Below are 14,908 nucleotides of genomic sequence, written 5' to 3'. Positions count from 1 at the left end.
CTTTCCTACATTGTAAAGGGAGAGGTGCCTGGTAGAGATCGCTACGAACTACGCTAGCGATAAGGCCGCCCTTTGCGCATTTTAAGTGTATTATATACTGCTATATGTTTTTATTTCTATGGCAATAAAGGATTTTCATTCATTCATTTTCGGAATTAAAATAATATATTGAATAAATCGCGTTTAAAATCCGTTAGTCTTTAATTTCGAAATATGTATTGAATTATAAAATAAATAATAATCAGTTCTCTATTATAAAGAAATCAATATGTTAATGGATGTAAAATTATTAAATTACTAGCAGTCCGCTCCGGCTTCGCCCGTGGTACATGTTTACGTTTTCTCTACATAAGAACCATCCTCGTACTTCAAGGAATATAATAAAAAAAGAATTATCGAAATCGGTGCAGCCGTTCTCGAGTTATGCGCTTACCAACACAATTTGCGATTCATTTTTATATATAAGAAGAAGATTATTATCTACCTATTGGTGTTCCTTTTAATTGGCGGATCTTAGCACTTTTTCATTTCAAAAATTGTATCACTAGCTATAAGGTACGTTATTTATTATTATAAATAAATACAAATATTATAAAGCTGAAGAATTTGTTTGTTTGAGCGCGCTAATCTCAGGAACTACTGGTCCTATTTGAAAAATTATTTCGTTGTTAGATAGCCCATTTATCGAGGAAGGCTATAGGCTATATATTATCATCTCGCTAAGACCAACAGGAGCGGAGCAATGTGGGCGAAACCGCGGGGCGCGGCTAGTAAATAAATAAAATAAGATTGAGCACAACATAATATTATTTCCTATAGTAACTAAAGCAAACGTTTAAACATTCTGTCGACTAAGTTTAACTTAATCGCAATATAAATCACGATTTCATCACGTACATATAAGATAAGAAACGTAATTGCCATCAAATAATTAACACTATGTTACTTTCATAAACTGTCTTTTAAAAATAACTGATTTTAAGTTATTGTTTATAATTTTTTTTCGCGTGAAAGTAGGTCAGCGCAAGGACTTCTTTTGACAAGAATGTCAAGAAAATTCAAATGTCAACCATCACAATCACATCAAAAAACAAAAAAAAAACTTTAAAAAATGTTCAAATTGTTAATTTCATTATTTTGAACGCATTATAATTTTGTAAGATTGCCTTCCGTTTTCAAATTTAATTTTGTTTTTTATTTATGGATTTTGGCGCTATTCTCCTATGTCAATTAAAATAGATTAAAAAATACTTCTTGTTAATATTTATGATTACTTTTTTTACATTATTAATAACGTTTAGTTAGTAATAATAATAGTTTATTAATAAATTTTTATAAAACATCGGAATTAAATGTTTATTATTATAAAACATACTTACATGAGATAATATTCCGTACGTGTTTTCACTCACAAACCGTAAACTTAAATGACAAGGTTTTGCGAAACCAGTCGAGTTTTTAAAATGTTATGTGCATAAACCATCAATATGGCATGTAAGGTTGCCCCTGTATATAATAATCGATTGACGATACTTATTTTTTATTTAGTTTCGGTACTGCTGTGTTTGCGTATACTGTGTCACTAAGGGATGGTACACAAAAATGTTAGACTTATTTTAAGACTTATTTATTTAAGATTCGATTCTTGGATATAGAATTTTATCATTGTTTTCACGCTTAAACATTGATGACCGGATTTGGATGGATTTTTATATCCTGTCCTATCCTACTACATATAATAATCCATACTAATATTATAAATGCGAAAGTATCTCTGTCTGTCTGTCTGTTACTCAATCACGCCTTAACTACTGAACCAATTTGCATGAAATTTGGTATATAGATATTTTGATACCCGAGAAAGGACATAGGATAGGTTTTATCCTGGAAATCCTACGGGAACGGGTTTTTCCTTGAAAACGCGGGCGAAGCCGCGGGCAGAAAGCTAGTATAATATAAATGCGAAAGTTTGTGAGGATGGATGTGTGTATACTACTGAACCTATTACAATGAAATTTAGCACACATAGGAAGGGGTAACTTGGATTAGCATATAGGATAGGTTTTATCCCGGAAATCCCACGGGAACGGGAACTATGCGGGTTTTTCTTTGAAAACGCGGGCGAAACCGCGGGTGGAAAGCTAGTGCTAGTTTAAAGCTAGATGGTACATTGGTGACGAATCTATTTTATATTTCCTTGAAAATAAAGCCTCAAAGCTAAATTCAGGTAGTAATTTTTATAAGAAAGGCGAATTAATATCTTATAAGTCTTATATATAAAATTCTCGTGTCACAATGTTAGTCTGCATACTCCTCCGAAACGGGTGGACCGATTCTCATGAAATTTTCTGTGCATATCGGGTAAGTCTGAGAATCGGCCAACATCTATTTTTCATATGTACCACGGGCGAAGCCGGGGCGGACCGCTAGTTTAAATATAGAAAATCTGGTGGTAGGCTTGATTTTAAAACATGTGAAATAAAACATATATTACAAAAAATTGCGATTCCATTTCTTTAGACAACATTTTTTTAAGCAATCTACATACGTAGGTACGACATACATAAATTTTATTAAAAAATGTTAAATTTTATTGACTACGAAATATAGAGTATTTATTAATTGTCCAAACTCAATATAGATTTAATAATGGAAACGAAACATACATACATATTTTGGTATCATCACTACATAGTATAAAACCAAGTCGCTTTCTATGTCCCTATGTCCCTTTGTATGCTTAAATCTTTACAATTACGAAACGGATTTTGATGCATTTTTTTTAAAATACATAGATAGTTACATTCAAAAGGACTAGTTTTAGAATATAATATGCCAATTAAGTTTTAGACAAAGCGGGCGAAGCCGCGGGCGGTAAGCTAGTTCATAATATACAATACGATTTTCTCCAAGATTCCGAATTTTGTATGAATATTTCAAGGCTGTAGCAGCATTGCCAGCCCTACTATATTATATTATAGTATACTACATACATGTTATTGACCATGACTTTTCACCTTGTTAAAGGAACTCAATAAATTTATATGATCAGAAATAATTTACGTTCCCTTTTAGGGCGCATAGGCCTCGGCTCATCTGCTTTTTCGAAGCATTTTTCAATTTCCTTCAAAAAACTTTATTATTGGCAGGAAATACTTTTTTAAGGAGTCATGTCTGTTATACTTATATTATCTACTAGCTTTCCGCCCGCGGCTTCGCCCGCGTTTTAAAGAAAAACCCGTTCCCATAGGATTTCCGGGATAAAACCTATCCTATGTCCTTTCTCGGATATCAAAATATCTCTATACCAAATTTCATGCAAATTGGTTCAGTAGTTAAGGCGTGATTGAGTAACAGACAGACAGACAGAGTTACTTTCGCATTTATAATATTAGTATGGATATACTAGCTAGCTTTCTATCTGCGGCTTCGCCCGCTTTGCGTGAATCTAAATTACATACTAAAATCATCGCCGAGAATCACTCTCTATAATTAAAAAAAAAGAACATTATACCAGTTATGTAGTGAGGTATGTACCTATTTATTAAAAAAAATATATGTATGTTTATTATTCATCTGGTTTTTATATAACACAAGCAACGCTTAGTATTGGATCAGATCGCGCCGTTTGTGAAAATGGTCCTGAAATATAAACTAGCAACCCGCCCTGGCTTCGCGCGTCTGTAATTATGTATGCTATTACGTAAAAACCTTCCTCTTGAATCACTATACAGTTTTTCGCGATTTCTGACTTTTCTAGTACTCATACCTCAGTTGGTCTTTTAGAGTGTTTTGATCCCCATGAGAAACTGGATCGATTGGCATCAAAAAATATTTTTTTGAAAACTGCCGATTTCCTTGCTGACCGTACATTTTTTCAAAAATCTGTGAATGCAGATTAAAATTTCTCAAGAATTTAAGGATAGTCTCAAAGAACGTTTTCATGTAGCTACAACGGTTAAGGTACCTGCCCTTCATGCCCCATCTTAACCTTCTACCCTGTATATTTAAAAAACTGCATCAAAGTCTGTTGCGTTGTTTTAAAGATCTCAGAGAGCGGAAGCGATTTTACGATACGATGTCCATAATTATTAGTGATGGTGATGATTAATTATTGCTGGCGATGTGAAAGAATTTTAATATTATAAAGCTAAAGAGTTTGTTTATTTGTTTGACCGCACTAATCTCAGGAACTACTGGTCCGATTTGAAAAATTCTTTCAGTCTTAGATAGCCCATTTATCGAGGAAGGCTATAGAGTCTATAGCCTTCCTCTATAGTATAGACTATTCATCACGCTAAGACCAACAGGAGCGGAGCACTGGGGGTAAAATATTTAAGTAACTGAGGTGTGTCGTAGTATAAGTACTTCAATAAATACGACACCTTTCGAGGTAAAATCATACAAGTCGTTATGTTACATTATAATGATCAAAATAAATACTATAAAACTGGGGAGTTTGTTTGTTTGTCGCGCTAAGCTCAGGAACTACTGTAACGATTTCAAAATGTACGTAATCCCTGAATGATATAGGGCTATATTGCATGTACCAAAAATCAACTTATACGCAAAAAAAGAGATACATATTAAAACTTATCGATACAAACGATTGTCATACTGTCATAAATCATAATCCTACTAATATTATAAATGCGAAAGTTTGTGAGGATGTGTGTGTGTTTGTTACCCTTTCACGCAAATACTATCTACTGAATAGATTACAATGACATTTAGCACACATATAGAGGGTAACTTGGATTAACACATAGGATAGGTTTTATCCCGGAAATCCCACGGGAACTTTCCTTTGAATACGCGGGCGAAGCCGCGGGACAGCTTCTTACTCTAATAAATTGTGAGTATAATATATGTGTGTGCTTATGAAATAACAATTTTTCGACGGTTTTGTGGACAAATATTTAGTTCAACAAACTTTACGTAGGTGTCAAGTACCTACAGAGGTAAAAAACAAGAAAAAACCCTTAATATGCATAATGCTTATGGAAAATTTGTATACAATTTCATATGTACACAAAATTTCCATAGAAAACAATTTGTTATATTATTATTAAGAGAAAACCCCTCTTTAGGGTTCCGTACTGATATATAATAGGGTAAAATGGGTATTGAGACTTTGCTGTCTGTCTCTCCGTCCGTGTGTCGCCACACATGAACCGTGAAAATCCGTTTATGTTTTGGAAGATGATCATTTCTAAACAGTTGATCTTTAGCTTATAAAGGATGTCCCACTGTCGGTATACTAAGCGCGAAGGAGCTTGTAGTCCTGCATACACTGATCACGTAAAAAATACTTAAAGAACAAAACTACGTCAAAAATTTTTTGCTAAATTTTTCCTTAAAATTCATGTTTTCTTCTCTAGCTTCACGTAGCCGGCTTGTGAGCATTTTGTCTATGAAAACATAATCGTAAATGATAGCTCACGTGCGGGTGGCAAAGTTCGGCGGGTTGCTTGTTAGGGATGTTTCACAAAGAGTTTTAAGAATTCATCTATTTGAAAAAAAATCATCTGGAATTTTATAAGTATTTTTTACGTAGGTACTTAGCGTATGCAAAACTATAACCTCCATTGAGCTTAGAATACCGACAATGGGGCACCCTGTATACAGAACCGCGCGGCACAGCTAGTAAAAGGTAAACACACGGTAGCACAGGATTATTATGTAACTTTAATAGGCCATTTGAACATCCATCGCGTAGGGACGGATAGACTGACATACATACGCGGCGACCATTCAAACTGTTTGTAATGTTACTTTCGACTGTTAACGTCTTCAGGCGTTTACCGGCTTGCGACTGAACGACTATTTAGTCGCAAAATCGCAACTGGTTAGATAAATATTGTATGAACTATGGAACACTGCTGGGACTCAATGAAATTTGGCATGATTTGTAGATAATATAGATAAATATTTAAGAACACAGATCATTCGTTAACTGTTAAAAAATTGGTTGTCTGTAAAGTTGGTTTACTGATGATAGTTGAACGTGACAACGTCCTTCAACGTGCTTCTTTGTCACTCGTTCCGCGCTCTCGCTTGCACTTCAAGCCACATGGAACGCCTCAGAGCGAGGTAACGCCGCATGAGTCATGTTTTTTCGTGCGTGCAGCCGGCTCTATCGAATTATAAGACGTTGTCACGTCAAATATTGTAAATTTTAAAATAATACCTAGTTATGTGGTTCTGGGGGCACGGTAGTGCCCCCGCCAAGACGAGCCAAGCGACTACGCGTACGGGCACTACCTACCTTTTCTCGAAGCGCTTCGTCGTTTTTTTGAACCCTCATAACTTGGGTTTGGATTATGCTACATCAACAAAATTTTCGGGATATATTGTCAATAGCGGACTTATTGATTTATATATTTTTAATTACATTAGCTTTTATACTTCAGATTTTATTTATTTATATCTAAAAAACGCTAATTTCGTCACTGACTCACTGATGATCATCAAAATTCTTAAGGTATTTCCTAATGTCCTAGAAAGCTGAAATTTTGTATGTAAGCTAGTATTAGCACACAAACAACAAAAAAATTATAAAACTTGTAACTTTCATCCCCCAACCCCTTAAACTAGGGGATGGGAGATTGTATGAGACCTGTAATTTTAAATTAAATTTTGATGACGCTAGAGGTCTAATCTAATAATCTAAAACTTGGTTCCCCTAGATATATATATGTATAGGTACTCCTTGTTAAAAAAAATGTTACAAACAACCTACAAAAAGAAATGAAATCCCACCAAAAACATTTTCATGTAAAATGTTGCCAAGACGAGCCCATATGACTCACACTGTCAAAAAGTTATCAGATCTCATGTAGAGCCAAGCTTCTAACACTACACGCCCTAACTCTACAAGGCCTAACTTCACAAACTCTACACCTTAGTCAAAATATGTGGCTTGGCCGTTCGTTACTACAAGAACTATTGTATAACACAAAAGTAATGAACAGTGAATTAATTTTTCACCTTACGCCGATGTGAATGTAGCGAAATGGCCAAGCCACATATTTTGACTAAGGTGTAGAGTTTGTGAAGTTAGGCCTTGTAGAGTCAGGGCGTGTAGTGTTAGAAGCTTGGCTCTACATGAGATCTGATAACTTTTTGACAGTGTGAGTCATATGGGCTCGTCTTGGCAACATTTTACATGAAAATGTTTTTGGTGGGATACTTTTTACTGAATGATAAATTATAATATGATAAGGACGATGAAGATATGTATGAATATTAATGCACGTAATATAATCTTAGTCTGACAATTATTTGCGTCTCGGTCGCAATTTTTGCAAGTGTGTAGAGAGCCTTAAATTATAATTAAGTGTTTCACAGTTGGATAATTATCTACAATACATCTCATTGTAAAAATGAATTCACTTTTCGTTCGAAGAAAATTGCATTGCAGAAAAATATCAAGCAGGTAATTCATATCAAGTATAGTACCTACAATTAAATTAAAAAAAATCGAAGTAATAAAATTATTACGTCATTTTAGGTAAGTAATTCGCTTTTTAGCATTTGCAATATTTATACAAATATACCTACTTTAATTGAAATGTGTCATGTTTCAATATGTTAGTTATTAGAAAAGAGGTGTAATTAACATTACATCAATTCATTTAAACTTAAATTAATTATTTTGTAACAATCAAATCGACTGATAAAATGATTAAGTAATATAATTAAGTATACTAAAGTAACTCGATCTGTCTGTTACATTATTTTGATGACCACAGATGACAGAACTAACATGACTTTGATGAAACTTACAAAAAACTTAACATTAAATTAAGAATTTAATTGAAAATCAAGCATACTAGTGTTATAAGAAAAATCGATCACTGACCTTGTGTAACATTTAAATTTCTTGAAAACCGTACATTGCACCTCGTTACAATTAACTATTCACACGCAACGCCTTTGTAGTTGAACACGATTTAAATTTAGAATTTTCTCCCGCGAAGGTTGGCTTTGTTTTTTTTTTATTTTTTTCTTAGTGGCCAGAATTGACGGAAATGTTGTTTATGATAGAAATATTTATTTATGGCAAAAATTAATACTTTTATGTAAGTAATTTGTGTAATTTATTCATCGAATGACTTATTTAACGTTTTTTAATTTGTTTAAATAAATATTGTGTATATTCATATTATTTATTACTTATTGCGTTGTGAAAATAAGAGGTAACTAAATTTAAACTTTAAACTAATTAAGTTCTTCAAATACGTCACTTCAAACATAGGTACTCCTTTTACGCATTCGATTATTTTCTTTTATAATTTCGTATAAAGATAAAATATCAGTATCACAATGACGTCACAATTCATAACTATCATGACATCACGAGTGTCACGCAAGATGGTAAGAGAAAGTGTCATAACGATCGGATTGTTTACTAGAATGTAGTATATTCTGCGAATCCATACTAATATTATAAATGCGAAAGTAACTCTGTCTGTCTGTCTGTTACTCAATCACGCCTTAAATACTGAACCAATTTGCATGAAATTTGGTATAGAGATATTTTGATACCCGAGAAAGGACATAGGATAAGTTTTATCCCGGAAATCCTACGGGAACGGGTTTTTATTTGAAAACGCGGGCGAAGCCGCGAGTGGAAAGCTAGTATTTGCCATAATTTAGACCCTGTACCATGTCATAAAGCAGTATTACTTCCAGTGTGGAATAATGACAGCGATATACAGGGTGTCCCACTCCCACTGTTTGTATACTAAGCTCAAAGGAGGTTATAGTTTTGCATACGCTGAATACGTAAAAAAATACTTATAAAATTCCAAACGCATTTTTTTTTTCAAATAGTAACGGTAATTTCTTAAAACTTTATGTGTACACTCATAACAAGCAACCCGCCCAAATTTGCCACCAGCACGTGTCGAGCTATCGTTTAAGATTATGTTTTCATAGATAAAATGCTCACATTAGCGAAGCGATATGCCGGTTGCGCGAATCGAGAGAAGAAAACATGATTTTCAGAAAAAAATTAGCAAAAAAATGTTGACGTAATTTTGTTGTTTAAGTATTTTTACATGATCAGTGTTTGCAAGACTACAAGTCCCTTCGCGCTTAGTATACCGATAGTGGGACACCCTGTATAGGTTGTTTGGTGCCATCACTTTCCCATACTACTGGAAATAATATTGCTATAAGATAACTAATAAGATCTTTGTACAATATTTACATTGAGATAATATTACTACGTATGGAGGAGACACCACGAACAAAACCTGTGCGCCATTTTTTTGCTCTAACTAAGTTTTAAAAATTATTATCTAGTTAGGTATACTTACCAATGAAAAGTTATGTTAGTTACTTTTCCGTATTATTTGTGCAATATCGTAACACACACGAAGGCATATTTGATGCGTTTCACTTTAAAACAAATAAAAAATGAGCGTGCAGTTAAGCCATATGGCTTATGTTGAGCGGAACATAAGTGATGTAGGCGGTGTCGTCTCCATAATATGTATATCTCAATGAATATTTATTGGTCTGTGATAGCATCTTACAAATAGGCCTATGTAAAAACAGTGTAAATAGATGAAATATTATTGTTATTCGGCATGAAAACAAATTCATTTTACAAATTTCCTACTTCTTCAATTTATTTCATTCGTATGCGTTACGAATTTAGTATAATATGTCTGAAAATCATTTTTATTATATGTATATACTTACAAACAGTAAATAAAATTAAAAAAAATTATCGATTTAACTATAAGCCCCAAGTTCAACGACCTATCCCCGGTCAATGACCTCTTAAGTGAAGGATGTAGTACTTAATAAACTTGATTAGAAGGAATCAGGATGCGGCCTGGTTCATCGATTTATGTTTAACAGTTAACTATGTACACAATATGCAGATACAACCAGTAGGGAAACTTCATACAACATGTTCGAAATGGCAATTTCTTTGGTAATTTTAAGTTGTTTTTGCGTAAAGGAATAAAAATCATTCATAGAATAGATTGACAATTAGGTCATCGTTTTGACACACATTTGGACAGCTAATAACGGTAAGTAATAAAAATTGAAGAAATGTTACTTCCTTTTCAATCGACTAAAAGGAGTTCTCAATTCTACTGTATTGTTTATGTTTGTTTACCTCAGAACTTCCGACTTGGTGAACCGATTTTGATGATTTTTTTTATTGGTAAGCTGGTGACTTCTCTAGATATAAAACGGTTAGAATTTTGTTTAAAATAATTATTCAAATCGAGATAAAACGCTTTCCTTGATTTTTTAAACGTAATTATTATTTCACTAATTATTGGTATTTTAGGTAATTATTATCACTGCATGGTATAAAATGCGTATACCTTGTATATCTTTAAAATTACGTAAACACTGGTAAGCGGTTCTAGTTCATCTATACTAATATTATAAAGCTGAAGAGTTTGTTTGTTTGAACGCGCTAATCTCGGGAACTACTAGTCCGATTTGAAAAATTCTTTCGGTGTTAGATAGCTGATTTATCGAGGAAGGCTATAGGCTATATATCATCACGCTACGGCCAACAGGAGTGGAGCCACGGGGGTGAAACCGCGCGGAGCAGCTAGTATAAAATACAGACGAAGCCCCGAACGGAAAGCTAGTACCTACTTATGTTAAACAATAAAATCTTTTGTCCCAAATTTAATATGGAATTAAAACTTTTCCCGAAAATTCTGATAATCTGTTTTATTTTCTCTTAATCTGTTGTTCTTTATATCGATTATCGAACATCAAACAACTATATAACAAAGGCAAAAGTTTGTGTGTATGTATTTATATTACTCTTGACTGAAAGTATTGGTAAAATTTGATAAGTAGCTTATCATCATCGTCATCATCATTTTGATCATCATCATCATCAGCCCATATACGTTCCCACTGCTGGGACATGGGCCTCACAAAATAGCTTATATCAAAGATTAATCTATTGAATATAAAGGAGAGTGTGTTTGTTTGCTTGAACGCGCTTATCTCAGTAACGTCTAGTCTGATTTGAATAATTCTTTCAGTGTTAGATAGCCCATTTATCAAGGAAGTCTATAGGCTATATATCATCACGCTAAGACTAACAGGAGCGGAGTAATGCGGTTAAACCGCGAGTAGGCTATAAAATATAATATATTTTATCATCACGATAAGACCAACAGGAGCGGCGCGGGACACAGCTGCTATAGTTTATAATATAATTAAGGATTATGATAACATTATTAGTAAATACTATAATATAAAACAGTTTAACACCCTTGTATTTTAAGTAAGATAATAGTAAATTACTACATAGTATAAAACAAAGTCGCTTTCTCTGTCCCTATGTCCCTTTATATGCTTAAATCTTTAAAACTACGCAACGGATTTTAATGCGGGATTTTTTTAATAGATAGAGTGATTCAAGAGGAAGGTTTTAGTATATAATTTATTAGGTTTTAGACAAAGCGGGCGAAGCCGCGGGCGGTAAGTTATATTATATAAATAGAATACCTAACAATGACTAAACCATAATTAATGAAAATTAGGGAGTGACAGAATATGGGTGCGTCGTTAAAATTTGTGTTTATGTGTTTTAAAGGCTATTGCGTTACAAATGGATATTTTGTAGAAAACTAGCTGTGCACCCCGGCTTCGCTTGTACACTATCGAAGATCTATCGTACCATCTGAAAAACTATCATTGGTTTATGCTGTGATTCTCCTACAATACAGGGTGTCCCGCTTTCGGTATACTAAGCGCGAAGGGACTTGTAGTTTTGCATACACTGATCACATAAAAAATACTTAAATAACAAAATTACGCGAAAAATTTTTTGCTAAATTTTTCCTTAAAATCCATGTACCTATTCGTCTCTAGCTTCGCGCAGCCGGCATATTATACCGCTTCGCTAATGTGATTCTTCTTAATTTAACAACATGTGGAATTAATTAAAAAAGCTTTACATTTTCTAATACGATATGAGAATTACATTACATACATACAATTCCTAAGAAATGTATATGTCGCAGTCATCTTATTGAATTTGCTATTTGATTGAATGAGTAACGCCTTCATTGAATGAGGTAATATTTATTAAATAAATTTTAAACGAATATTTTTAAATACTTTTCATAAACTTAATATATTTCGGCTAATACATTATATACAATACATTCGAAATATATACATATGTACGCAAAATTACGACTCTATCGCATCTCTATATATGTATTATTTATAACTAGTTTACTGCCCGCGGCTTCGCCCACTTTGTCTAAAACCTAATAAATTATTTACTAAAACCTTCCTCTTGTATCAAAAAACCGCATCAAAATCCGTTGCGTAGTTTTAAAGATGTAAGCGTACATAGGGACAGAAAAGGCGTATTTGTTTTATACTATGTAGTGATTTATAATCTACATACAGTTTTCGCATCTCTACAATTTAAACGAACAGAAAACACGTTAGATTATAAAATTTATGTAATAAGTACAAAAACACGTATCTATGACGTATATAATATGCAATATTTAGCCAATGACACACTTTGGGAATGTGGGTCAGACCTTATGAATAGCGGAACCGTTATCTTACTCTTTTTGCGTCTGTATTGTATAGAAAACCGTTTAATTATGAACTAATCGATTAAATTATTTTAATATACCTAGTTACTTAAACATTAATTGATTTATGATTCAAAAATTGTAAACACAATTTTCTAGCTTGACTTGATTGTTTTTTTATCAAAAGCCAGTGATTATGAAAAATATACACAGAATATCAAGATAACTGTGAAGTCGTGTAGCCCTATACCTATAGTTTAATTGTTTTTTAAAAGACATTTTTAATGTTAACAAATACGAAATTTAGCAAATTCGTTTTGGAGTAAATTTACGCATTGTGTTATATTATAATAACGATTTTTAAGAATTTTCTTCATGGTAAATTTTTAAGTGTCCTAATTCAACATAGGATCGTAACACAGCGTTCCTTTATCGAACTTTTAATACTTACATAAATTTAATAAAATGCCTAGTTATTTTATGAAAGTCAATATCAAACTTTTACGAAATTGAAAATTTAATTTTAATCAATTTATAATGTAGGTATTAACTTAATAAGATTTTCATTCAATTTAAAACATGCTTTCTGGTGGGATATAGAGATCTATCTAGTTTATCTGCAGTGCCCTACCGTATATGTAAATACTTGTATTGTTATAAATAATTTACACGTTTTATGGCATTTATAGTTTAAACAAACATATATCACATAACTACATTGACTCGCTTATTAGATGCTAATTGACACTCATAATAACAATTTAGTAGGTAGATACATAAAAACAGTTAATTTAAAATTTAAAATCTACAAAACAGTAAACAAAAATTAAGAAGATATTATGACATCAAAAATCTATACGTAAACCATACGATGCCGAAACTGGGTCACGGCACAGATATTTCGCAACTTCAAACATTTTTTTTTAATCCGGAAAAGTAATCTATAGATTTCTCAAGAAAGGTGAAACGTATTATTTCCGCTAAGGAAGACACGAATCACTTTCACAATATGTTTGCGAAGCATAGAAAAAAAACATTAGAACACGACATTCACGCCATGGGAAGACGATAAAAAATAATATTTAAACTCACCTGACTAAATCCTCCGCAAAATTTACCACTGTCACTTCTAACACTGGCACTCACAGAAAAAAAAATCACTAACTGTCAAAACGAAAGCGCGCGCAGTGCCATGGCGGACTGCAGACTATCGCAACCCGCCAAAATATGAGGCCAAAATGAGTTGCATAACAGTTTATTACAGCATATTACATAAAAATCGCCGCTGGGCTCTCAGAGTCGTATATTATGCAAAGAACGCTCGAATTTCTCGTTTTCTAGGTTACGATAGCGTCCTTCGGCGCGAATTTTTTTTTCAATCACACATTTGCTACGGCAGTCATTGCTACTTGAAAGTTAGTTATATTCTGTGGCTATTGTTTGTAAGCGTAATGAAACGTTACTGTCCCCACTTTCTAGCGGCTAGGTCATTTCTTCTCGAATCATTGAGCGCGCAAGTGAATGAAATACTGACGATTACTATTTAAGTCGATATGTGTCGATATGTAGGAGCTTTTTTTGAAGTTTTGTGTAGATACGAAATTTAAAAAAATATTTTTGCACCATATTTTTCCTTGTGTGTACTGTTGCTATTTATTTCTTCATAATATAAATTGATATTGTATGAAGAGAGACTGAAAATCAGTGCTGACTGCTGACTAAGTCTGGAAGGGCAGCATTTGCTGAACGTTTATTTTTTTGACATATTTTTTTAAACATACAGATATTATATGTAAATAAAGTTAATTGTAATAAAAAAAAAACATTTTAATAATTTCAATTCCTTTCCCTATCTTTGAATGTTGTAATTTTATCTAAAACAAATAATTAATAAACCTAGTACTCAATACTGATTTCCCAATTAACGTATTTAGACCGTACTATTCTCAGTCCCTTGACTTTCAACTTCATCAAAACCGGTTTAAATATGGGTCAGTAGTTTTTGCGTGATAGACAAACGGTCGTCCATTAATATATCCATTTATAGTCTAGTGTTTGTAAACAAGTTTTTTTTATGTTATATAACCTATTTTAGTAATAACGTAATAATTTATGCACTGATGAAATATCTAGATATTGTGACTGGTATTTTTCATTGAAAATTACATTTTTAATTTGTATTGTAATTAAGTAATTAAGAAATGATAAAACATGAAACACTGAATAATATTCTTTATTTGTAAATTTGTCAATCTCCAACACCTAAACTGATGTAGATATTTGATGTTGATGTTTATAGATAGATGCAAAAAAAAGTGCAAATAAATAAAAATGACTTAGTTATTAAT

The 14,908-nt window shown here is 32.7% G+C and overlaps 1 protein-coding gene across 1 annotated transcript in view; it reads right to left on the bottom strand.

Annotated features, from left to right (window-relative positions):
- The window catches only part of LOC149895745 (fatty acyl-CoA reductase wat-like), a 31,490-nt gene extending 17,493 nt beyond the window's left edge, over positions 1 to 13,997 (bottom strand). Inside the window, exon 1 of the mRNA XM_090118542.1 lies at positions 13,653 to 13,997. The gene's annotated coding sequence lies outside the window, so the exon portion shown is untranslated. The remainder of the gene's footprint in view (positions 1 to 13,652) is intronic.
- Positions 13,998 to 14,908: the final 911 nt, after the last annotated feature.

The sequence above is a fragment of the Colias eurytheme genome, chromosome 30 (assembly GCF_061535395.1).
Source record: "Colias eurytheme isolate Ceu_HAF_F1 chromosome 30, ilColEury1 Martin Lab GWU primary, whole genome shotgun sequence".
Classification (NCBI taxonomy): Eukaryota; Metazoa; Arthropoda; class Insecta; order Lepidoptera; family Pieridae; genus Colias; species Colias eurytheme.
This window is presented reverse-complemented; position numbering and strand designations above follow the sequence as displayed.